This window comes from Camelus ferus, chromosome 35 (assembly GCF_009834535.1).
Source record: "Camelus ferus isolate YT-003-E chromosome 35, BCGSAC_Cfer_1.0, whole genome shotgun sequence".
Taxonomy (NCBI): Eukaryota; Metazoa; Chordata; class Mammalia; order Artiodactyla; family Camelidae; genus Camelus; species Camelus ferus.
The window spans coordinates 25,376,111-25,399,847 of record NC_045730.1 but is presented as its reverse complement, the minus strand read 5'-3'; the positions used below and the strand labels follow the sequence as shown (position 1 = coordinate 25,399,847).

At 47.3% G+C, this 23,737-nt stretch overlaps 1 protein-coding gene and 1 long non-coding RNA gene across 2 annotated transcripts in view; one reads left to right on the top strand and one right to left on the bottom strand.

Annotated features, from left to right (window-relative positions):
• The window catches only part of LOC116661577 (melanocortin-2 receptor accessory protein 2-like), a 22,132-nt gene extending 18,481 nt beyond the window's left edge, over positions 1 to 3,651 (bottom strand). Inside the window, 1 exon segment of the mRNA XM_032474001.1 lies at positions 2,231 to 3,651. The gene's annotated coding sequence lies outside the window, so the exon portion shown is untranslated.
• The window catches only part of LOC116661579, a 26,289-nt gene extending 2,552 nt beyond the window's left edge, over positions 1 to 23,737 (top strand). The window contains exons 2-3 of the long non-coding RNA XR_004317523.1: positions 14,853 to 14,859; positions 23,725 to 23,737. This is a non-coding gene — a long non-coding RNA (uncharacterized LOC116661579). The remainder of the gene's footprint in view (positions 1 to 14,852; positions 14,860 to 23,724) is intronic.

The following is a 23,737-nucleotide window of genomic DNA, read 5'->3' as shown; positions in this document are numbered from 1 at the left end:
GCGTCCTGATTCCCAAGATGTTCCCACTGGCCCTTGGCTCCCTGTGTGGGTCAGGGGTCCTAAGGCTGCCCCCTTCACTCTCCTCCTCTGCCCCCACCCATGGGTCCACCCCTAGATGGACTGGGAGGTGTTTGTAAGTGAGTCTCACACGAGGACATGACTGAACAAAGCAGGGCCCCTCACTGGGAATCACAACTGCTCCCTTCTCTGAAGAGGACCCCACAGCTCCACAGTGCCTCCCAGGGGTCTACTCAGCACACAGTCCCCCGTTCTGGGCAAGGCATCTCCCTGGAATCCTTGTTTCCAGAAGGGTCTCTCTGTCCTTCTTCAGAGTTTAGAGTTGTTCCAGTGTCCCTGACCACCAGAATGTCCAGCATGGACCCATCAGAGACCTGGGGAGACAAGGAAGATATGTGGCCATGGATCTCACAGGACACATCTGCTGGGACCCCAGGCCAAAGGGCCGTCCTCCTCCCTTCTCAGGTGTGGATCCCGTGGTAACTTTTTGCAGGGAGGCCGACTGGGGAGTGGGGCCCAGGGCAGTTCATGGGGCTCTCTGGGCAGGAAAGACTTGGGTCAGGCGGCCTTGCCTGGTTTCCCTGCTGGGCCAGCTCTGAAAACCTCCAGTTCCTCTGGCTGTGGCTGGAGATCCCCCAAGCCTCAGGGCGGGGCCCTTTCTCTCGGCCTCCACTGCCTCCAAAGCCACGCTGGCACTGGCATGGGGAAAGAGCTTTATTGCGTTCTTGTGGCTAAGTTGCCACAGACGGATGCTGCTGGCGGCTGGAGGGAGAGTTAACACTTGCTCAGATGTGACTGGTCAGGCCACTTGACACCCTGTCAACTAGCCTTAAACATTGGAAAGAAGACTTTCCTGGGAAAGACGGAAGTTGCTTTCAGTAATACGTCTATAGATTTCTTGTTTTTTTTTCCTTAAGGACTCATAAAACTTCTCCCAGGTCATTCCTGGTAAGGACCATTATCCAGGGATCAATCAAGAAATGAAGGAGAAGAGGGGTGAGGATATGGGGAGAGAAGAGGAGAGATCAGAGCCCAAGGATAGGAGATGCCCCTCCCTGGGGCCACAAACTGGGCAGTGGCTGCTGGCATCCAGCTCTCCTGTTCTCAGACCCATTTCATCCGGAGGGCTGTTTCCAAAAGAAACAATGGTGGAAGGGCCGTGGAGGACACCTAGACCTCCCAGAATGGACAGCGGGAGCAGAGTCACCATACTGGCTCTGGGCTCTGGAGCCGGACCTGCAATGGAGACCACAGGTCTTGTGAGAAGCGACTCCCAGTGTGTTCAGAGCTGTTTTTGGCTCTGTCCCAGCTGGAGGGTGCAATCCGCAACCTCCAGAAAGAGAGGCCAGGCCCCCCACCTGCCAGGTGGTGTTGCCTTTGTTGGGGAACAGTGATCTTTGGTTGTGAGATGTTTTGCGGCTCTCTCTAAAAACTGCTTTGACTTACATTTGTATCCCAGTCACCAGTTCCAGGGCAACAGAAAAAGCATACCCTACATCCCTTTGCACTCAAATCTTCCCCAAAGAGCAAGTATTTGCCCATGAAAATGCCAGCTGCTCTTCTAAGGCCCCCTAAATACCCAGCAGTGTGGGCGGTGCACTCTTGATCAGGGACAGGAGGAGAGGGACCAGCGGTCCTCTGGCAGGCTTGGCCCGGTGTGGCAGCTGCGCTGTGGGTGCGTGGTGGGGAGGGCCATGCAGGGAATCCTGTTAGAGGGCCCTCTATGCATGCCTGAATCATGGTCTGAGGTTTCATGTAAAGGATTCAGGCGTCCTAACTGGTCAGATACAGCCCCTCACCCTCGGGCTGGAGCCACCAGGAGCTCAGTACCTCTAACAGAGACATGCCCGGTGTGGGGAAAGGTCATGGGACACTCTGGGGGCAGGGGCAGTGGTGCTGGGGAAGGCAGGGAGTGCAGTGAAGGGTGCGGGGAGCAGAGCCCCTTGCTCTGGAGTGAGGGTTCTTGGGGAGACCACAGAGCATGGCACACACCATCCCCACCCTATACCCCAAACTCCTAGCCCCGCCAACACAGGGGCCACTCTGCGCCCTCTCACCATGGCTCTCCTGAGAGACCGCACCCAACCCGGCATCTGGCACCCCTGCCCTACCTCCCCTCTTGGGACAGACCCTGTCTTCTTCGAAACTGCCCAGCAGCGTGAATTCAAGGCCGGCAGCGGGCCTGGCAGATCTGCACTTCAGGTGCCCTAACCTGGCCAGCCCTGCGTGCCTGGGCTCAGTCCTCTATCTTGCCCACCCGCAGCCCGGGTCCACGTCCAGTGCAAGTGGAGGCCACGGAGCCCAGGCTGAGCCCCGCACTACGGACGGGTGAGGGTGCCCCGCCCCGCTGACACGACCACTGTTGGCAGCAATGCCCCAGACTTCGGCCGGCGCCACGTGCAAGTGAGAACTTCCGTGCGGCCCCACCCATCACAGTCTCGCTCAGCTGCCCCATAAGCCTCCCACCGACCCCAGTCCTGGCCGTGCCCCGGCTCCCATTGGCTCCTCAAGTTCTGCCCTCGCACATCTAGCCTCGGGAGGATGCACGACTCAAGAGCTAAGGGAGGGCCCAGCGGCGTTGCCATGGCTACAGGCGCCATGCTCCGCGGGGGGCCGGCGTGAGCTTCTGGGGCAGGGAGCGGGCTCTGGAAGTGTGTAGCTGCCAGGGACCATGGCGGTGCTTGCTGCTGGGGATGGCGGCTTGCTTGGCCGGGAGACTAGTTTTGGCCTGGTCAGTCGGCGCCGACATCCTGTCTGGGGCGGCATCCCACAGATGGTAAACGTATGGCTGTGCCGTCGGCGGGGCGGGTGGACATGAACCACGGTGGGATCGGGGTTGTGGTGGTGGCCGGTGAGGGGCTGTGGTGCCGGGGAGCGGGTTGGTGTGGGGGGGACAGGGCTGGGGCACAGCCTCAGGCTTTCCTCCCCCTCAGGCCCTGGGTCTGGGGCCGCGAGTCTGGATCACACTGGGTGGCCACGGCCTCCCGAACCCCCCGGGAAGGGCAGGCGGAGGACCCCTCTTAGATGAAGAGGGGCCTTACCCAGGTTTTGAAGAGCCCCAGAATCAGATGTTGGAATGGGGTGGTTTATCAGCCTTGTTTATCTGCAGGGAAATTTGAGTTCCATCCAGATGTTGATTCCTTCAGTAAAACTCAGGAATAAGTCACAAGGGTCAGTGCTGATTAGCAGTTATCTAGGGCTTGACTCAAAATAGACTGTGCGGGGTGTAGGGTTGGTAGATGGGACCCTCCCTCTCGAAGTTAGCAGTCTTCTAGGACTAGAGGCCCCAGATGAGGATTACATCCTCATCTGCAGTAATGGAGGTTGTGGGAAACACACAGAGAAGGGAGGGATGTGGTGGCTGTAACTCATTACAGAAGCTAGGACCCTTGCCTGGCTCTTGTGTAGAAGAGTTTCGCCTAGGGTAGGGCAGCAGTTATCAAAGTGTGTCCGAGGCCCCTGAGGTGCAAGACTATTTTCGTAGAAACGCCGGGATGTCAAATGCCTTTTGCACACTCTTGCTCTTCTGAGTTCCTGTGGGGTTTTCCAGGGAAAACCTGGCCTGTGATATCACAAAACAGGAATGCAGAGGCAGATAGGAGAATTCAGCTCTCACCAGTCCAAAAGAGATTTGCAGAAATTAAAATCACTGCTATTCTTCTCACTAATGATTTTTGTTTTGAAAAATAGACTTATATTTTGTTTAGGAGTATTAATGGTAACATATAGTAGATTGTTAATATTTTTAAGTGAATTCATACACTTTTTTAAGTTCTTATTTAACTTCTAACACACAATATTGATAGATTTAGCTCACATAAATAGCAGCCTTTTGGAGTTCTCAGTAATTGTTAAGAGTGTATAGGGTTCTGTAGACCAAGAAGTTTGAAAGCCCCTGGAGAACGGGTGCTCAGGTGCTAGTCAGGTGCTTAGCAGTGTTAGACGGATGCCAAGATGTCTTCCGCAGCTGCTCCTGGACTCGAAGTAATTGGCCACATGGAGATGGGTGGGCAGTGCCTCCACTTTAAAAACCAGAAGCTGCTGAACGTGTCTGGAGTCTAGGCCATGTGCTGTGCAGGGATTCCTGTTCTATCTGTTATATCTAAGCTGGGATTCCTGTGCAGAGGCCTGGCCCTGAAGACCCACTCTCCTTTGCTCCCTGCCAGGTACCTTCTGTGTGATATCAACCCTCCAGAGGGCTTTAGCCACCATAGGAACGTCTGCATCCACATTGCCTTCCTTCTGAAAACCCTGCTGAAGATGGAGGAGTCGGTACTGGTGCTCCCCCCTTGGGGCCACCTCTACCAATGGAGGAGCCCCAACATCAACCAGGTCCAGATTCTCTGGTCCGACTTCTTTGATCTCCCAAGTCTCAACAGAAACATCCCTGACATTGAGTATGAGTAGTTCATTGCAGGTGAGGTGGTGGTCATTTAACTGGAGACAGGTGGTCATTGTTCTGGTTCCGATCTGAACATCGGGCCATCTTGCTTTGGGCTTGTTGGTCTGCTTAGGGGCCCTGCTCATGTTTCCCACACTGCAGGTGAATTTGCTGTTCCCATAGTTTTTCTCGGGATATCGATTTGAAGTGTATGAGCTCTATGTCCCCTCCCCTCTGAAAATCCTGGCCTCCTGGTGAGATGGAGCGTGACAAAGAGGCCACTGCCACAGAGGCCTTGTCCCAGCAGGACTCGCTCCCTGTGCAGCCAGGGCCATTCTTACCTGTAGGAAAACACGATGTGTGTGTAGCATGGGCCACATGCTGCAGAAGACATGTAACTGCCCATCCAGTATAATTTGGTCCTGCTCAAGATTCCCATTTTAATTTTTGTAAGAGGGAAGGGTTGAAGATTTTCTTTGAATAAAGGTATTTAGAACTTATCATTCTTTTTTAATTTTTAATTGAAATGTGGTTGATTTACAATGTTTTGTGAGTTTCAGATATACAGCTGTTTTGTTAGTTTCAGGTATACAGCATAGTGATTCAGTTGTACATATACATAGTCTATTCTTTTTCAGGTTCTTTTCCATTATAGGTTGCAAGATACTGAATATTGTTCCCTGTGTTCTACAGTGAATCCTTGTTGTTTGTCTGTTTTACATATAGTAATTTGTATCTGTTAATCCCAAACTCCTGTTTGTTTTATAAGTCTGTGAGTCTGTTTTTGTTTTATAAATAAGTTCATTTGTATCATTTTTTAAAATTCCACATATAAATGATATCATATGATACTTGTCTTTGTCTGACTTATTTCACTTAATGTGATAATCTCCAGGTCCATCCATGTTGCTGTAAATGGCATTATTTCCTTCTTTGTTATGACTGAGTAATATTCTGTTATATCTAAATACCACATCTTTATCCAGTCATCTGTCAGTGGATGTTTATGTTGCTTCTATGTCTTGGCCATTGTAAACAGTGCTGCTGTGAACATTGGGGTGCAGGTATCTTTTGGAATTAAGGTTCCCTCTGGATATATGCCCAGGAGTGGGATTGCTGGATCAGGTGATAAGTCTTTTTTTTTTTTTTTTTTTTTTTTGTCTTTTGAGGAATCTCCATACTGTTTTCCACAGTGGCTGCACCAAACTACATTCCCACCAACAATGTAGGAGGGTTTCCTTTTCTCCACAGCCTCTCCGGCATTTATGGTTTGTGGACTTTTGAATGATGGCCATTCTGACTGGTGTGAGATGATAACTTATTGTAGTTTTGAGCTTGCATTTCTCTGATAATGGAGCAATATTGAGCATTTTTTATATGCCTATTGGCCATTTGTGTGTCTTCATTGGAGAATTGCTTGTTTAGTTGTTCTGCCCATTTTTGGATTTGGTTGTTTATTTTTTTCTTATTAAGTTGTATGAACTATTTATATAGTCTAGAAATTAAGCCATGGTCAGTCTCATCTTTTGCGAATATTTCCTCCCATTCCATAGGTTGTCTTTTAGTTTTGCTTATGGTTTCTATTGCTGTGCAAAAGCTTATACGTTTAATTAGGTCTCATTTGTTTATTTTGGCTTTCAATTCTGTCGCTAGGGTAGATTACCCTAGGAAAACATTGCTGTGATATATGTCAAATAATGTTTTGCCTATGTTTTCTTGTAAGAAGTTTATAGTGTCCTGTCTAATGTTTAAGTCTTTAAGCCATTTTGAGTTTGTTTCTTTTGGGTTTTTTTTTTTTTGTGACTCTATTGTACGCTTTTGATTTCTGGTTACCTTATTTTTCAACTATATCAACCCATTACTATATCTATTTCCTTTAGACTGATAATCACGTAGGCTCCAACACATCCTAAGAATAATTTAGAAAAAAAAGAAAGAAAAAAATTATATTTTCTTGCTCCCCTCTACCATTCCCACCTTTTTTTATTTTGATGTCCTTTTTCTTTTTCACATCTTCATGTTTATTCTCTTGTAACTCGTTATTGCATTTCCAGCTATGGTTTTCCTGTTTCTATAGCATCCTACTTCCTTTCTGTTTAGAATAGAACCTTTTAATGTCTCTGTTAGGTTCAATATTGCTGAGTTATCTCCCCTCCCACCCCCACGCCTCTGAATCCTCAGTTCAGGAAAGCCAAACCATTTTAGCCTTCATCAGTTCTGGGAAAGCAATCTTCAGATTGGGAAAAAAATTGAAAAATAATATTCTGTGTGTTGCTTTCTACCCTTGCCCATAGATGAGAAACTTCTGAAGGTGGAGAAAAAAAGTTGGAGGCGGGGAACACAAAGTCTTTTCTCCTTTTGCTCCTGAAGAAATGATTGATTTTGTAATTAATGATAATGCCCTTTATATTGGTGAGATCGAGATTCCACAGCTTCAGCACCTGTGAATAACCAGCTGGGAGAAAGCTCTCCAGGGCCCCTGTAGTGGGAAAGGCAGCCCCTCTGAGCACCTGTTCTGTATTCTTCCTGCCTCCACACGGGTTCCTGAGGCACCGTGCAGGACGATGCAGTTACCCGAGGTGGAGGACGGGAGACCCCTGCTGGGTGGCGAGCCACAGGAGCCCTCACTTGAAGGACAAAGTGAAGAGTAGTGGGGCGGGCGTAGGAATAGAGGATGGTTGAGACCCAGGATGGTGTCTTGGAGTCCAGCAGGCGAGGCTGGCGGGGCAGATGGGGCCATGGGGCATGGGCAGTCCTTGAGGGATCTGAAGCAAAGATAGGAACCAAGAGACTGGATTCGTGTGGGGGTACAGCGCCCCCTGGAGGCCGCGGGGCAGCGCAGTGAGCCCTGAGGGAGCGGGCACTTCCCCAAAGCTGGGTTGACAGGTCACAACCAACTCACTGGGGACCAAGAGGCACTGAGTTATTTTTAACTTTTTGTCCCTCTTCCTGGAAAAGAAACTGCTGCCTGTTTAATAGCCTCTGTCGTTAGTGAGAATTAAAGACATGAAGCAAGATTGCCTCAAAAGTCATCCATTGTGTAGTTGTTAATAAGGGTCAAATGCAGACTTGAATAGATGAAATGAAACATTCATCAGAGGATTTTAAAATCCTTTAAAATAAAAATTCTTGCTGCCTTTGTTCTTCATTTCAGGGTTCACTTGGTGATAATAATAGTAACCAAAGTAATAGCAAACCCTTACAGAACTCTGTCCTGCTGTTCCAGGAACGCTGTGTTCATGACAACCCAATGAGTTGGCACCACTATGAGTTCCACTTTACAGGTAAGGACATTCATTAATCACACGGCTAGTAAATGGCAGGGCTGGGACTTGAACCCAAGCTGTCTGGCCCAAGAGCCCCCTCTCAGCCCCTTCACTGCAGCTCATCACTTGGCATGCCCGACACAGGCCAGCATTTAAGAGCAGTGTGTCCTTGGCCAAGTTTGCTTCACCGCTTGGTCTCTATTCCTCATTTGTAGAATGGGGGTGTGGGTAGTGAACTCTGTGAGCTCAGTTGTCACTTCCTCCAGCTCTGATATTCTACTGCTTTGAGTTAATTTAGTAAGTATCCAAGCCCCTTTATGGCCCACTCATGGGCTGGCGCTTTGCTAGGCCCTGGGTTACGGAGCAAACTAAGATCAGCCTGCTTCTCCCAGGAGCCTGTGTCCCTCCATGGGAAACAGCTGCGAGGCCCAGGCTCCCTCACTGGCAGTTGGGGTCTGGGCAGGAAAGCCTGATAGGAGATGATGGAGGCAGAGTTCCTCCGGGAACAGTGGTGGCCACACAGCTCTCAGGAGCGGGAGCCTCTGTCCAGACTTCAGAAAGGGGGATCCTCATGAGGCCAGTAGTCCCCCAACCTAAGCCCTCAGGACAAAGATCCAGCCATCCCGCCAGTGTCACCGTGGAGCCAGTCCATCCTCATCACTGTGCCCCTGTGCTCCTTTGTCCTGGGGCCTCTCTTCCCCCTATACCCAGAAGACTCTTCTCCCTCTCTTCTCTGAGTGTCCCATCATTTCACCCTTGGTCCCTGCTTCCTGGGCAACCATCTCTGGAGTTGAAGCTTTGCCCCCTCACAACCCCCGTTTGATCAGGAGCCTGGGTTGACCTCCTTGTGCTCACTTTCCACCTTCAGATCATTGCTCCTCCTCTCTTGGGAGCACCTGGAAAACCCAGATCCTTTCCTAGCAGTGCCTGCCACCCTGGCCTCCCTGCTCATCTGCCTCAGTCAGGAGCACCTGGACCACCAGCTCTGTATTGCCTCACCTCCTACCATCAAGACGTCAAAGTTGATTCTCCCTCCACCACCCAGTATGGTCATTTTAGGGTCTTCTTCTCCGTCAGCCTGAGCCAGCCACCCCCCATTCACCCTACCCCCGGGCTCATACCCGGGCGTGTCTCCACCCCAGCTCCAGCCTCTCTCCTTTAAGTGCCCACATCTAGCCATACAGCTGCTTCTCCACCAGCCTCCCTGGCCCTCCTTCACCCTCACTGGGGCATCATGCGCTGACTCCTCTGCTTTCCTGCCTGTCCACGTTCCTCTTACTTCCACTTCCCCACCTTCCAGCTCTGCATCCACAGTCAGCACTCTCTTTATGACAAACAAAACTCCCTTGACCCTTGATCTTTTCAGTTCCTCACCAGGACGACTTCCATCTCGGTTCACCCAGCTCTATTTGTTCTGAGCCTGCAGGCAGCAGGCTCTCCCAGCACAGATTTCTAAGACTACAAATCAATGCCCACCATGTTGCCACTGCCAGGCAATCCTCCAGGATTTCTCTAGTGAGCACATTTCCCCACTTATCACTCAGTGGTGTCAACATTCTCTGCTCTCTGCACACCTCTAACCTTCCCTCTGTCTCTTCCCTGACTCCCAGCAGATGGCCTTGCCTCCTGCTTCAGAGAGAATGACATGTTACTGGAAAGGAACTCGCTCACCTGCAGCAAATCTGCTCACCTCACCTTTTATCTGTCCCTCTCCCACCTGGACTCTAGCTGTAGTTGTTCTTAATTTAGTGAGTTTAGTTGACATATATATACACAGTTAAAAGCATAGCACACTATAGGCTACCTTCTAGGGCTTACTTTTTCAATTTAACATAGAGTGTATGATTCATCCACTTCGCTGCATGTACCTGCAGTTCATTTGTTTTAACTGATCTTAAATGTTGTGTGTGTGAAAATAACACAAGACAAGGGTAAGCCAGGATTCAGGATGCTGGTTACTTCCTGTGAGAAGAGGCCAAGGGCAGGATAGGGAAAGAGGACACAGTATGTCACTGTCAATAGTCCTGTTCTGATGCTGGGTGATACGTTCACAACTGTTTCTTATAATATTAATTTTAATACATAAATACCTCTGACAGGCACCTAAGGTGAGAATGTGTCATGAACCAAGACATACAATGGGTAATATTACATCATTATTGTTATGTAATCTTGTTATAAAATATATTAATCATAATCTTACATTATGTGTTATGTGTTATATATTATATAGATGCATGAGTTATATATTATGTATATAAACAAGTACATATGTATTATATACTATCTGCTAATAAATAAACAGAACATAATATGCTAGTATATCTACTATTATGTATTATTTAATAAATAATAACATACTATATCCTGTTATATGACATGGCACATAATCTTTAATAAAATAAGAAATCTGTCACTATATATAATGGTAATTAATCAAATTAAATAAAAACCCCCGCAGCTTTTAACGCCGACACCGCTCCAGCTGTCACTGTGATTTCTCTTCCCTTTCATGGTCGAGGTCCTCACAGTGCTATCCAGTTCCCCCTTTCATCTCCTTATCCTGAACCTTCCTCCTCCTCCCATCCCATGCTGCCTTCTGCCCCGTGGTCCCTCTAGTCACCAGCGGCCTCTGGGGCACTGATTTCCGGGCACGGTCTCAGGCCCCAGCTCACCTGCCTGTCCGCCGCCACTGCCACCGCTGGTGGGGGTGGGGTGGGGGCAGAGTGCACCTCTTGTCCTGGAAGAGAACACAGCACAGACTCAGTGACCAGCAGCAGGTGTGGCGGGGACCTGCAGGACTGAGGGGAGAGCCAGGCTGTCTGAATCCAGACCTGGGGCACTTGGGGTGTGAAGAAGCCCGTTCCTCACTACCCCTGAAGTGAGGAAAACACCCTCAGGTGAGTTAAAGTGCTTATGACCTAGGTCTGTTGGCTGGAAAGGACAAACGGGCCCCTAAGGGGAGGGTAGTTGATGTTCCTAGGCCCCACCAAGGCCCTAAGGGCTGGCGGGGAACCAGGCTGGATGCTCCACTGGACCCAGTGCCCCCTCGGGGTGGGGCCTTCGGGAACAAGCAGAAAGCCCTCGGTCTCTGGGGGGAATGGGGCAGTGTGGGAGCATCCCTGCAGCGAGTCAAGTGAAGTCAGGGCCTGTGGGATCCATTTTTATGGCCACATCGAGCCTCAGCAGAAGCCACAGCAGGAGTGGATTCCTGTCTCTCCAGCTGTCATCCTCGTGTCTGAGTGCCAGGCTTCAGACCCGATCCCCTGGGGCGCTAGGACAGTTATAGACAGAGGCGGCTCGGGGAGGCCTCAAGAGGGCGGTACTGGCCTTCCTGCCAACACGATTACACGAAGATCGAACAATCCATCGATGGGAAGAAAATAAGAACCATGGTCACATCTGGACCCCAAGCTTAGACGTGGTGCATGGGTGACATTTATCGACAATCCAGTGAGGTTCTGGCCAGAGCTAGAGGCCAGGGCAGCAAGCAGGGAGTGGCACTAAGGAGCATCATGGTGCAGAGGCTGGACTGGGGGCCTGCAGGCTCCTCCCAGGAGAAGCCTCAGTGTTTGGGAGGTGGCTAACATGCCTCCTTCGTGTCACCAGCAAGTGATGCCACCTGCAGAAAATCAGCTGTAATCCTGAGCAGGGTCAGCCCTGGGTGATAGTGATAAAGGCTCCTACAAGAGGGGCACCAGACGGACAGTGAACCAACCAACAGGCTGATGAGTTTCCCGCCTGTGTTCATCGTGCTTTCATAGCCAAGAATGAGGAGAGAGTTGCATGGCTCACCATGAAGATTTTAACAACTTGAGAGGGTTCCATGTCTCACTGCATTTCAGTGCCACCTGGAGGAATTCAGGCGGTGTTTAGACCCAGAGGAGGCTAACGGCCTCTCGGTTCCTCATCAACCTGGCAAACCCACCAGCCCCCTATGGCCAGACCTTGGCAAGTGCCTTCCCTTGTTATAACAAACCCTTCCCACTCACACCTGTGGTGAGCTTTTGTTTTTTTAATTAATGGGAATGAAGATACCTTACAGTCTCCTCAGGCCTTTCCTTAGGGATTCTGCCCTTAGTCCCCGGCAAGGGGGCCCGCTGCCCTGGGTCCTGCACTACAGAGGGTCCCCCTGGCCCTGACACTTCCTCTGGCCACGCCCTCCATGGGGTGGAGTCAGCAGGGCCAAGGGGACACGGTCATTGGCTCCATCCCATGCTCTGGAAACCCAGGACCCCGAATGCCCTGCCTCAAGCAGCCCCTGACCCATTTCTAGGTCATGCACCGGCTCTCCCCAGATTTCAGATTCCCAGGACTCATAGAGAGGCCAAAGGGCAGCTGTTTGCATGGAAGGTATAGGCAGAGCCTAGATGTGAAATCTGAGTGTCCCCCTGTGCACATCTAAGGCCCCTTGTGGCAAGGGATGGACCCAGCATTGGGAAGAAAAGGGTCAGGCTAGTGATCAGAGACTGGGAATCAGCTCTCCCCACACACTCACTTTCTTTGCAGGACTCCCCTGAGTCTGGGAATTCTAAATTTGAACCTGGCCTTCCCCCTTATAATGAATGTATATTTGTAAAGGCAGGACTTTAGAACCTACTGCACTTAAAATGTTTAGATATATAGGATGTGAGCTCCCAGGTATGCTCTGGCCCTGCACTTCCAAAGGTCCAGAGCAGTTATGTTGGCTCTACTGAGACTGTAAGTGGCAAAGACCGTCTCCAGAGAGGAGGGGCTCCTGCTTCACGCTCCGAAGTCAGGATCTTCTGAGCGGATAAAACAATGGACACTGAGACCCTCAATTGTAAATTGATTTAGAATAACGCCAAAGTGTGTATGACTGTGTGTGTGTGCACACACGCACCTGGGGACATGTGTGGTACATGACTGTGACTGTGTGTGTGTGTGTGCATGCACGTGGCCTGGAGATGTATGTGGTTGTGTGTATGTTATGTATGTGTGTGCACCTGAGGACGTGTGTGTTTGTGTGTGTGTGTGGTACATGAGTCCATGTGTGTGTGCGTGTGGGGATATATGTGGAGCAGAGCCAGTGTGTCTGCACGTGTTTGTGTGTACGTGCATACATTTGTTTTAACAGTAGAAGCTGTCCTTTAGAATTCTGAAGTAGTAAAAATTGTATGATGTCCTTCGCTGTATAATTCAAAATTAAAATAATCTTCAATCACCAGAAATTTATTCCCCCCCAGATTCTGACTTTTTTTCCATATTGATATGTCTTCATTTTACTGATGAGGAAACTTAGCTTAGAGATGTTAACTGACTTAACCAAGGCATGGAGCTCATGCGCCCAGGGCCAGGACGCAGTCCAAGCCACGCTGCTCCAGAGGCCTGGAGCCCTGCTCACGATCACGCGTGGCCTCTTGGCGGGGGAACAGATTCTGATGGGCTGTGGCCAGCGTGCAGGCTGCCCAATTAAGGGACTCAGGAAGCCGGGCAGAGAGTACCAGACAGCAGACAAGAGTGAAGGGCTGCTCAGAAATCAGATAGGTTCCTAGGTCTTGGATGAGTAAGGAGGCTTACTGCTCATCCTTCATCCCTTTGATGGTGGCTAAAAGGGACCAAGGCCCACGAGAGCACTTCTGGGAGCTGCCTGCCAAAACCTGGAAAAGGACTGTTCAGGACTGGCTCTGCAGTAGGAGCAGAGGAAGGAAATGTCACTTCCTGGTGGACATTCTTGGTGATGGCAGTAGGAGCCCTAGCAGCCTTGGTATGGAGGTGGCAGGACAGGGTCCTAGTGGATGATCATTTTCACCTGTCTTAAAAATCATTGCTTCATATATTGTATCCATTTTGTGGTTTATTTTAGGATGGTAAATATGGTCTCTGTTACCCCATATTAGCTGGATTGATTAATTTTTTATTGTTAATTTTCTCTTCAATGATTTGGAAGCTATATTGCCTTTTAATGAAAATTCTCTCTAAATTTTTATAAATCATCTCTAAGTTCATAACTTTATATGTAATTGGACCAGTATTCCTATAACAGTCTCAAAAATGAAATAATCTATTAGATCCTGTTCCTCAATAATGATAAATTTAGCAACTTTTACCTCCCTGCTCTTCCAGATTGTATGTGTGTGTGTGTGTGTTTGTGTGTGTATAATTGTGTCCTCCAGTTACTCTTTTTAGACAGTTGCTCTCAGTTTGTTACATTAACAATGAAAATATAGGTATAAACTTCTTGGATTTCATTGCTCACTACCACTATTTAATCCCATGTCTTCCCCACTTTTGAGTTATTTACTTATCGGGATTTTCAAATCAACTGGACACATGATTGGCTAACTTTTTTTGAGCAGTGGACTTGGAACCCTTACATGTCTATATGCAGCTTTATGTTCTCCTCCTCAACAACTCTCAGCTTGTTGTTGATGGCCCAAGCCTTGTTTTAAAATATGGCATTGTTTTTCATCACCAAAAGAAAAAAGTAAAAAGGTTTCTTGATTTAAAGTGCTGTCTTTTTATGACTGGCTAGACTTGTCTGGTGAATAGAGATTTCCATAACCTTCCTCCTTCTTTTTGCCATAACTCGGATTCATTGAGATGCATGTTTTTACCATTTCTCAGATGGGCTTCCACTTTGACTTCTGCTTTAATCCATCATCCCACTCTTTTCCTCCATGCTTATTCCTGAAAAAGTGAGCTCTCTATCGGATTAAAGATGGTTCCCGTCAGAGATGTGTGGCTCCCTGTCCAAAGGTCCAAAGGAAGAGGAAAGGAAACATTCCTGTTTGTGGTGGTTAATTTTGTCAGCTTAGAGATCTAGTTATCCGTGTGGCTGCAGTGGAATCTGCAATATTGGCTCAGAGTTTCCTTTTTCTGGCTTACTAGGGGAGCCGCATTAGCTGGGGTCACGGCCCTGTGGCCGTTGTCAGGATCCCGGGGCTGAGGCAGCCCCTCTCCCCCCTTGTTATTTTGATCTTGCAAACTGGGTCCCAGCTGTGTGAACCCTACACCTGGCGGCCAGGATTGCCCCCCACATGACGTGTCCCCAGTTCCTCGGCATCCCTCACTGCTATCAGCTAGCTCCAGTAAGGGTACGAGCTGGCTTCCACTGTGGTCCTTCCTCCTTCATCTCCAGGCAGGCTCCCCTTTCCCACTAGTTGGCCCTAAGCCTTCTCTCCTGCGCTACATACGCTGAAGGAATTCCTCAGCATTTCCAGCAGGTAGATGGTTCTCTTCTATGTTTTGACCCCTTCAGTGCTTGCAGTGGAAATTTAGGAGGTGGAAAGGAAGAGCTTGGGGGTTCTCCATATCTAGGGGCTCCCTATCCAGCAGATTCAACTAACTGTGTATTGAAAATGTTCGGGAAAGGACAAAAAGTTTCAAAAAGCAACACTTGAATTTGCCATACACTGGCAACTACTTACATAGCATTCATGTTGTATTAGATACCGTGAGTAATCTAGAGATGATTTAAAGTACACAGGAGGACACAGCAAAAGAGAATGTGACAACGAATATACGTGTATATTCATGTATAACTGAAAAATTGTGCTCTAAGCTGGAATTTGATGCAACATTGTAAAATGACTATAACTCAATAAAAAATGTTTTTTATATATATATTTATATTATATATTATAATATATATATATAAGTACATGGGAGGGTGCACATAAGTTCCATGCAAGTCCTATGCCATTTTATACAAGAGGCGTCAGCATCCATGGATGTTGACGTCAGGGGGGAGCCCTAGAACCAGTGCCCCATGGTTACGAATGGATGACTGGAAGTCCAGGCTCCTTATCCCAGCCTGTCAGGTACCCATGTGCTCTGAATGCTGCCTATACCACACTCTCCAGGTCTCTCTCCTCCAGCCCTGCCAGACTGCCCTCTGATTCTTGAACAGGCCACAAACACTGCACTTCATGTCTGGCCCCTAGAAATACCAGTTACCTTCTAAGAATGGCTCTGCTTTAATAAAACGGGCTGCATTGTCACTATAGAAGACAGTGTGGAGGTTTCTTTAAAAACTGAAAATGGACTAAACTCATGATCCAGCCTTCCCACTCCCAGGCATGTGTCAGGAGAAAACTCTAATTCAAAAATCACATGCACCTCAATGCTCACAGTAGCACTATTTATAATAGCCAGGACATGGCAACAACCCAAATGTCCATCGACAGGTGACTGGATAAAGAAGTAGTAGTATGTTTATACAAAGGAATACTACTCAGCCATTAAAAAGAACAAAATAATGCCATTTGCAGCAACATGGATGTACGTAGAGATAGTCATTCTAAGTGACATAAGCCAGAAAATGAGAAAAATGCCATATGATATCACTTATATGTGGAATCTAAAAAACGACACAAATGAACTTAAATTACAAAAGAGAAACAGACACACAGACATAGAGAAACAAACTTACGGTTACCAGGGAGAGAAGGGGATGGGAAAGGATAAATATGGGAATTCAAAAATGCCCCTCTAGGGGAGTGATGGAAATGTTAGCTATCTTGATTGTGGTGATGGTTTTCTGGATGTAGACATCTATCAAATTCATCAAATAGTACATGTGAAATATGTGTAATTTACTGTACAGAAATCATACCACAATAAAGGTGCCTGTAAAAAAGAAAAAAAGAAAGAAAAGTTTGGCGGCATTGTGTCCTACGTTTTTATGTGTCTCCAGTGAGTGGGTCTTCAAGTTTCTGGTCTGCCATATTTTCTGAACCAGAAGTGCCCTCCTTCCCTTTTCTTTGATAAACTGTCAGTAGGTGGCATTTATTCCCGTGGCTTCAACTGCTCTCTGTCCACTGATTAACTGTCAAATCTTTTCCAGCATGGACATCCCATTTCAGTCCCAGAAATATACTTATAATTGACAAGTAGACATTCCCACTTGATTAGCCCATAAAAATCTCAACCTCTGTATGTTTGGATTTCCACTCGCTCAGAACTAGGTTAACTTCTTCAAACAATGGCATCAGTATCCCTTCTGTTTTCCGTGCCATACATCTGGGAGTTTTCCTTTACTTTTCCACTCCCTCACCCCCCTGTCAGTACTACAATTCTATTCCTTAATGTCCCCCAACAAAGTCCCTGCTCCTCACTCCCCACTGCATTAATTCACACCCCTTGCTAGTCTCCCCAGTGCTGTTCTTTAGAGTGAACAATCCACTTTGCTCACTTTTAATGACTAATCTGTGTCATTCTCCTCCTTAAAACCCCAAAGAATTCCCCGCTGCATATGTGAGGAAGTCCACGCTCCCTGATTTAACGTTACATCTTGTCATCACCTAGTTGCTGCTTTTTTTCAGCCTCAGCTTCCGTTAGTTCCCCACAGCCTCTAGCCTCACTGACCTTCCTTCCCTAAGTGCAAAGTGCTCTTAGACACGACCAGACCTCTGCACAAGACACGCAAGCTGCTGAGAATCCCGTGCCCAGCACGCACTCTCCTGGTCTAGAGATTTGCTGGAATCCTTCAGATGTCAGTGCAGGAAGCATTTCCTCTCTGACACCTTCCCTACCTTCTAGAACCCTGCCCCAGGCAGTGCAAGAGCCCCTCTGAACATACAGTATACATGATGCCAAGTGACTCTTACCACATTGTTTTGAAAACCTATTTAAATTTGTCTCTTCCATGACACACTGTGATCTCCTTGAGGGATGGGGGCTGTGTGGTATTTGTCTAGACAGCTAATGTCTGGCACAGACCCCGGGCCATCGGAAACAGTCTGCTGACTCATCAAGAATTGTTGTCTTTGCAATGTAAGAAAGACTACATGATTTCTGATCTTACACCATCTGGCAAGGGTCAAAATAATTTCACATACAACTACACAGGCAAATTATGTGTATTCCTTTTCCTCTTTGTGAGCCCGAGATCATAGGCATCCTGGAACATAGGTGTCAGTCTAAGCTGTCTGTCCCCTAGGCTGTCACGTCCAGCTTACACATGTTTTTTAGAAGTTGTAGGGATATGTGTACATCACCAGTCTTAGAGCAAACGGTGCTTCAGCCTGAACCCATTTTAATGTTCATATGAAAATCAGAAATCTTCCAAACTGAAGCCTGAAGAAATATTTCCCGTCTCTCCTTCCAGTCTGTCTGCCATCTGCATCCCACTTCCCCACTGCTCACCTGCGTCAGACCACCTTCCATCTAGAAACATTTTCGGTGGGACACTTGGATGAGAACTAATTACAGCAGTCATGAAAGTGGTCCCATGAACGTAGGCTCTGCACAACAAGGATGTTTTGACCGGAGGCCTCAGCTGTGGCCTGCAGGGTCTGTTCACGTGTTCTGCCTGGCTTCCCTGCAGACGTTCTGCAGAAAATCAAGCCTGCAGTTGAAGTCTTAGAAGGCCCAAGAAATCCAGAAAAATAGAGTGAGATTCATCTCCTTGGGAATATTTTTGAAAACCATCCACTAATAGGAAGAAGAGATTTAAGAGGTTCGTTTCAGAGCAGATGATGTCCAACTGCAGGTGGGTCAGTTTTGTCATTGTTGCTCACTAGTTGGCTTTCTGCTGCTTCTAACACACCTCTGTTTAGAGAAGTGGCCTGAGTCGGCCCTCAGAGCAGAAAGGTGAGCTGGGCCTGGAGACAGCCAAGCTCCTCTGCTGTGTAGTAACCTGCTGAGAAGGAAGGGATGGCCCAGGGATTCCTCTGACTCTCTCTCCCTCAGTTATAAACTCTCTGAAGGGAAAATGGAATAAAAAATCTTAATTCAGTATGGTATTGTCAAAGTATAAAAATAATTGTCTTAGGAGGGGAGGGTATAGTTCAAGGGGTAGAGTATGTGCTGGGTTCAATTCCCAGTACCTCAATTTAAAAAAAAAATAAGAGAAACTCTGTTTTAAAAAGAAAAAGAACAAAGAAGAAAAGAGATGTCAAAGAATCCAACTTTAAAAAGAAAAAAAATTTAATAAATGTAACCAACTCGGTCTTTTTCTAGATAAGGAGTTTGGGATTAACAGATACACACTAATATGTATAAAATAAATAACTAAATCCCAAGTCCTTAATAACATAGTTCAACCTGAATCCTTTGTTTTTTCCCCTAAGCAACCCGTGGAAGTCTCTGAAATTCTCATCTTATAAAATAATTCATTTAAAGGCGGTTTGAAATTTACTGGTTAAAACAGTTATTTGTGGTTCCATGAATATAGGTCTATTAAGAAAGATAGACAATAAACCAGTAAGTAAATAAATATATTACGTACTACCTGGTGGTAATAATTGCCACAAAGGAACATAAAGCATATTAGAGGAGAAAATGATTGAATAGGAAATAAGTGCATGCTATTTTAAATATTGTGTTCAGATAAGTCCTCTCTGAGGGTAAAATAACTTGAACAAAGTCCAGAATGAAGTAAAAGTATAAGCCACGTAGTTAACAGACAAGAAAAGCTTCCCAGGACAGGAGAAGTGTAAGTACAAGACTTGGAGTTACAAACACAGCTGTCCTGGTGGGGACCATCTGGGCGGTGAAGATGGGCAGGAGCAGAACGGTGAGAACTGAGGCTGCAGAGGCGGGTGAGGGACCGGATCACACAGGGCCTTGGTAGGGACTCTGGATATTCTTCTGAATAAAATGGAAAATCACGAGAGTATTTTGTACAGGGGAACAATTTGATCTGATTCATAATTTAATAAGACCATTGTGGGTAACGTATGGGGAATAAACAATGGAAACAGGGCAAGGTAAGCTGATGAGAAGCCAGTGGGAAGAGTGCTGCTCACCTGGAGAAAGACACCGAGGTTGGGCTGGGATGATGGCGGGAGACAGGCTGAAAGGGGGACATGACTTGACAATAACGGTCACAGGCCTTAATACTCGAGTTGGACACAGACACAGAGTGGTTCAGTGTGATGGGTACGTGATATTTGGGGCTGAGTCACAGTTTTTGTGCAGGGACCTGACAGGAGAATAAAGTGCGGACGTTGATGTCGGTAAGAAGAGTTGGTGGGTGTTGTATTCCCCCTTGAGCCGCGTCTCTGTTTCTCTGTAGATGAAGTCAGCAGAGCAGGGATGGGTGATCCTACTTCTGCAGAGAATTGCGTGTCCTTCTCATCGACAAATTTGAGAGGCCGACCTGCCCATCCAATTGCAACATCTTGAATCTGCTTCTTTCTATCCAGGAGATTTCCAACTAAGATGCCAATCAAAAATTCCCGTGTCCAGAGTTAGAGCTCTGTGCCTTTGGGATGATCTCAGGGATGCCCCCACAGAGGTGTGCTCTCTCTCCCTCAGAGCACACAGTTCCCTTCAGCCCGGTGGTTCTCAGCAGAGAAGGTTTCACAAATAGCCCCTCTCAGGCCCTGGGGACCAACCTCCCGCTTGGCCGAGCTCTGAAAATGAGCATGAGTTCTGGGCAAAGGGCCTTCTCCAGGGCGCCATCTGGCAGATTACATGAGGACAGTGTACAAAAGAGTGGGAGGGTTGATGGTATAAATGGATTTTATTTTTTGCTCTGAATCTGATTCTGTCCTTCCGTTTTGTTGAGGAAGTGTTCTTAGGCCAGACATGATTCTCCTTTTTTCTTTCTATTTGATCATCCAAGAGGTTTAGATAGGGTATTTGTTTTAGGGTATATAATCTTTAAAAAGAAAACCTTGCAAATAGCCTCTTGTTGGGCATTTGGCCAAGACAACCAGTAAATTCTCCCAGCAGTATTGAACCTCCTTGTTCCTCCAGGGGGTCTCCAAAGATATACATTTTCCAAATCTGACCCAAAACCAATGAGCCTTTTCTTTTTTTTAAGCACTTCACCATGGACAAAAGATGTCACTAAAGAAGGTGAGAAAAGAGCAGGTCCCCATCATCCAGATTCCCTCCCAAAGAGCCCACAGAAGTAAAGAGGAGATGAACGAGAGAAACGGTTTATTTATACACATGCAGGAGCCAACCAGAAAAGTAACTACCACGTTAAATGGTGAAATTTAAAGGCTTATTTTTATCAACCTAACTTAATAGGGCAAATGGAGAGGAGAGAATTGGCTTCCATGACAGGTTTTCTTCTACATCTATTGAATCTCAGGTATCTTCAGCTTAAAGTGCTTCTGTATTAACCATGGGTTTCATCTGACTTTCCATTCCTTAAACTTAGTTCTTCTTTTTCAAGATTCACTCATGTATTCTGAGCCTCTGGATTTTCCACGTGAATTTTAGATTGATTGTCAATTCCTGCAAAACACCACCTGGGATTTGGGTAGGCATTCTTTGAATCCTTAGATCTATTCGTGGACTATTTTCATCTTAGTAGAATTAAGCCTTCTGCTCCATGAATATGGGATTATTTTCTGTGAATGTAGGTCTTAGTTTCTTTCAACAGAATCTCTTATCTATTGTAGTCTTCAGTGTCCAAGTCTGGTACTTCTTCCTCACCTCTATTGGATGCAGCTTCAGAACAGACACGACCTCCTGGAGAACCTCTACTGCCACGGAGCTGACATGGAACTGAGTCTTGAGAAGGCTTTAAATTCTTTTAAATATAGGATTAATGTACTTTAATTACTCCATAGATGAGTAATGAATGGGTTACATTACCATAGGATTTTAATTCTTTTATAATCAGTAGAGCAATACAGACACATTACAAAAAATTGAAATATTACCTAAAATAGAAGAGAAGAGATTTGTAAATCCCACCCATAGAGGTGACTGTCATGAATGATTTGGTGCTTATCTCTCAGTCTCTGTGTCTCTCAGTCTCTGTGTCTCTCAGTCTGTCTCTCTCCATCTCTGTCTCTCACACACTCACGATCAAATTCTTTCCTTCTATGTTGATTTCACACATATGTGGTCGTGCATATGGGACCCTGGATGCAGACGGTGGGTCTGCATACTTCCACCCTGAGGCCTCCCTTGACATTGGGTAGAGACCAGTCACCCACTTTTCCAACTGCACAGCATTCACTCATCTACGTTAACCAGAACAAATGGGCCCCATCCCCTCTCCATTCACCTTAGTGTTGCTTTAATTTCAACTGTGTCGACCAGTGCTGTGATGAACACCCTTGAAAAGACATCTTTGAATAGGTGCACAAGGACTTTAGTGGGATGAACTCTAAGGATCCTGGGGAAGGGATGCACCTGTGGCCCTTTGATGAGTGCTGCACCCTATTCTCCCGGAGAGGAGCGTACATCCATTCATCCCTCCAGGGTATCTGCTGGAGATTCTGCCTGCTCACATTGTCACCAGGGCTTGTTGTCACCTGATTAAAGACCTGCCAGTGTGATGGTGACAAGTGTTGTTTCAATAGTGTATCCATCTGCCTGTGTCTTCACCTGAGAGATCAAGCATCTCTAACACTCACTGGCCACCTGCACTACCTCTCATTGGAACTGCCCATGTTTGTTCTGTTTCTGTTTAGAACACTGGGTTTCGAGAGGGTTTTAGGCTACAGGGATATGAAAACATTCTCCAAATTTGGGTTAGGAGGAACGCTTTTTCCAGGTTGTGGTTTGTATTTCCAGCTGTTTTTCTGGGCTTTTGCTTGTTTTTTGATTTGTTTAGTTTTGTTTTTGCCACAGGAAGAGCTAAAAATCTCCTTTCTATCTTCTGGCTGTGGTGTCACAGGGGGAACAGCAGTGTCTACCCTGAGATTATGCACAGAGTTACTAAAAGGGCTTCATTTTGTACATCTGGATTTCCCTTTCAAATAATAAAAATTCTATTTCAAGTGAAAACAAACAAATAAATCACCAGCCCCAGCTTAATACATGTAGGCAGGCACAAAATGCCACCTTTCAGAGTTTCATTGACAAAAACACCCAGGAGAGATAAAGACACCCAGAGAGAAAGAGGACTTGGGGTTGTCAGGGGCTGGGGGAGAGAGAAATGAGAGTGCACACTCTGGATCCAGGGTTTTACTTTGGGGAAGCAAATAGTGTGAAAGTAGATGGTAGTGATGGTCGCACATTATGTGAATGCACCTAATGCTCCTGAAATGTACAATTTAAAAGGGAAAAAGTCTATATTTTATTACAGGAAACTTTAAATAGAAAAAGAAAATGTGAAACAAACAAAGGAAAAGTAAAGGAAAACCAAACAAAAACATCTCCAGCGGAAGGGACGTCAAGTTTGGGAGGGGGAGGGGGAGGGGACTGATGTTGGGATTTTGAAGAAGATTTTATAGAATAAGGTTTAGGTGGGAGCAGAGGGGCTCTGCCCCAGGTGGTGGTGATGCCTGAACTGGTTCTCCGTTGCCCAGCAGTCCAGGTGCAGATGAAGGTTCAGGAGGAGCTGCAGGAGCTGCAGGAGGGAGCTCGCGGTCTCCTGCTGGATCCAGATCGTCCTTTTTTGGGTCTCTGACACCTTCCCCTGCCCCTGCCTACTCTGTAACTGTTGGATGTGGAGAGAGTTTTAAGTCTTGTGGAAGTGCTCCTGCTGTGAGATAGGAAACATTTACCCACGTGCCTCCCTTTCCATGTGCCTCTTCAAGGACAGAAACCTTCCCAGAGCTTTCCAGACAGCTCCCACCCAGAAAGTGCTCACACGATGTGTTCTGTGACTGAATTCTTCCAGACAGGTGGTCTTAGGCCATTCTTTGCTCTGCCCCCAACAGTAGCCTATGGGGACACCTCCCTGTGTGGCCCAGCCCTCGCCCCTCCCTCACCTACACACATGCACCAGCCCTGCATTTCTGACCTTCGGGCTCTGCTTCGGGGGCTCCTGGTCCTCCACCTGACTTGCAGCGAGTTGGGCACGGTGCTCCAGGTCAGAGCCGGGTGTGCTGAGCTACCTGTCAGACCCGGGCAACACCCTGGGGAGAACCCTGGGTGATGTCTGGGTCGGAGGCCTGCCCCATTCATTTCTGGGCCTTCGTGGTGGGGACCCCTCCATATCCAGACTCACCTGGGGCCTGCACTGGCCCTCAGTTGGGGAGGTGGCATGGGTGTTCTTATTCATCGGCTCCAGTTCAATATGTGGTGTCTGGCTCTGCAATGACAGTGACCAGCAGCTGACCCGGCCTGGAAGTCTCAGAGCCCTGCCCAGCCAGGAACACTCCTGCTTCTGTCCTTTCGACCCTCTGCTACCAGATCAGACTGGGACCTTCTTCAGTTCAGACAGTCACCCGGGAGGGAAGAGACACAC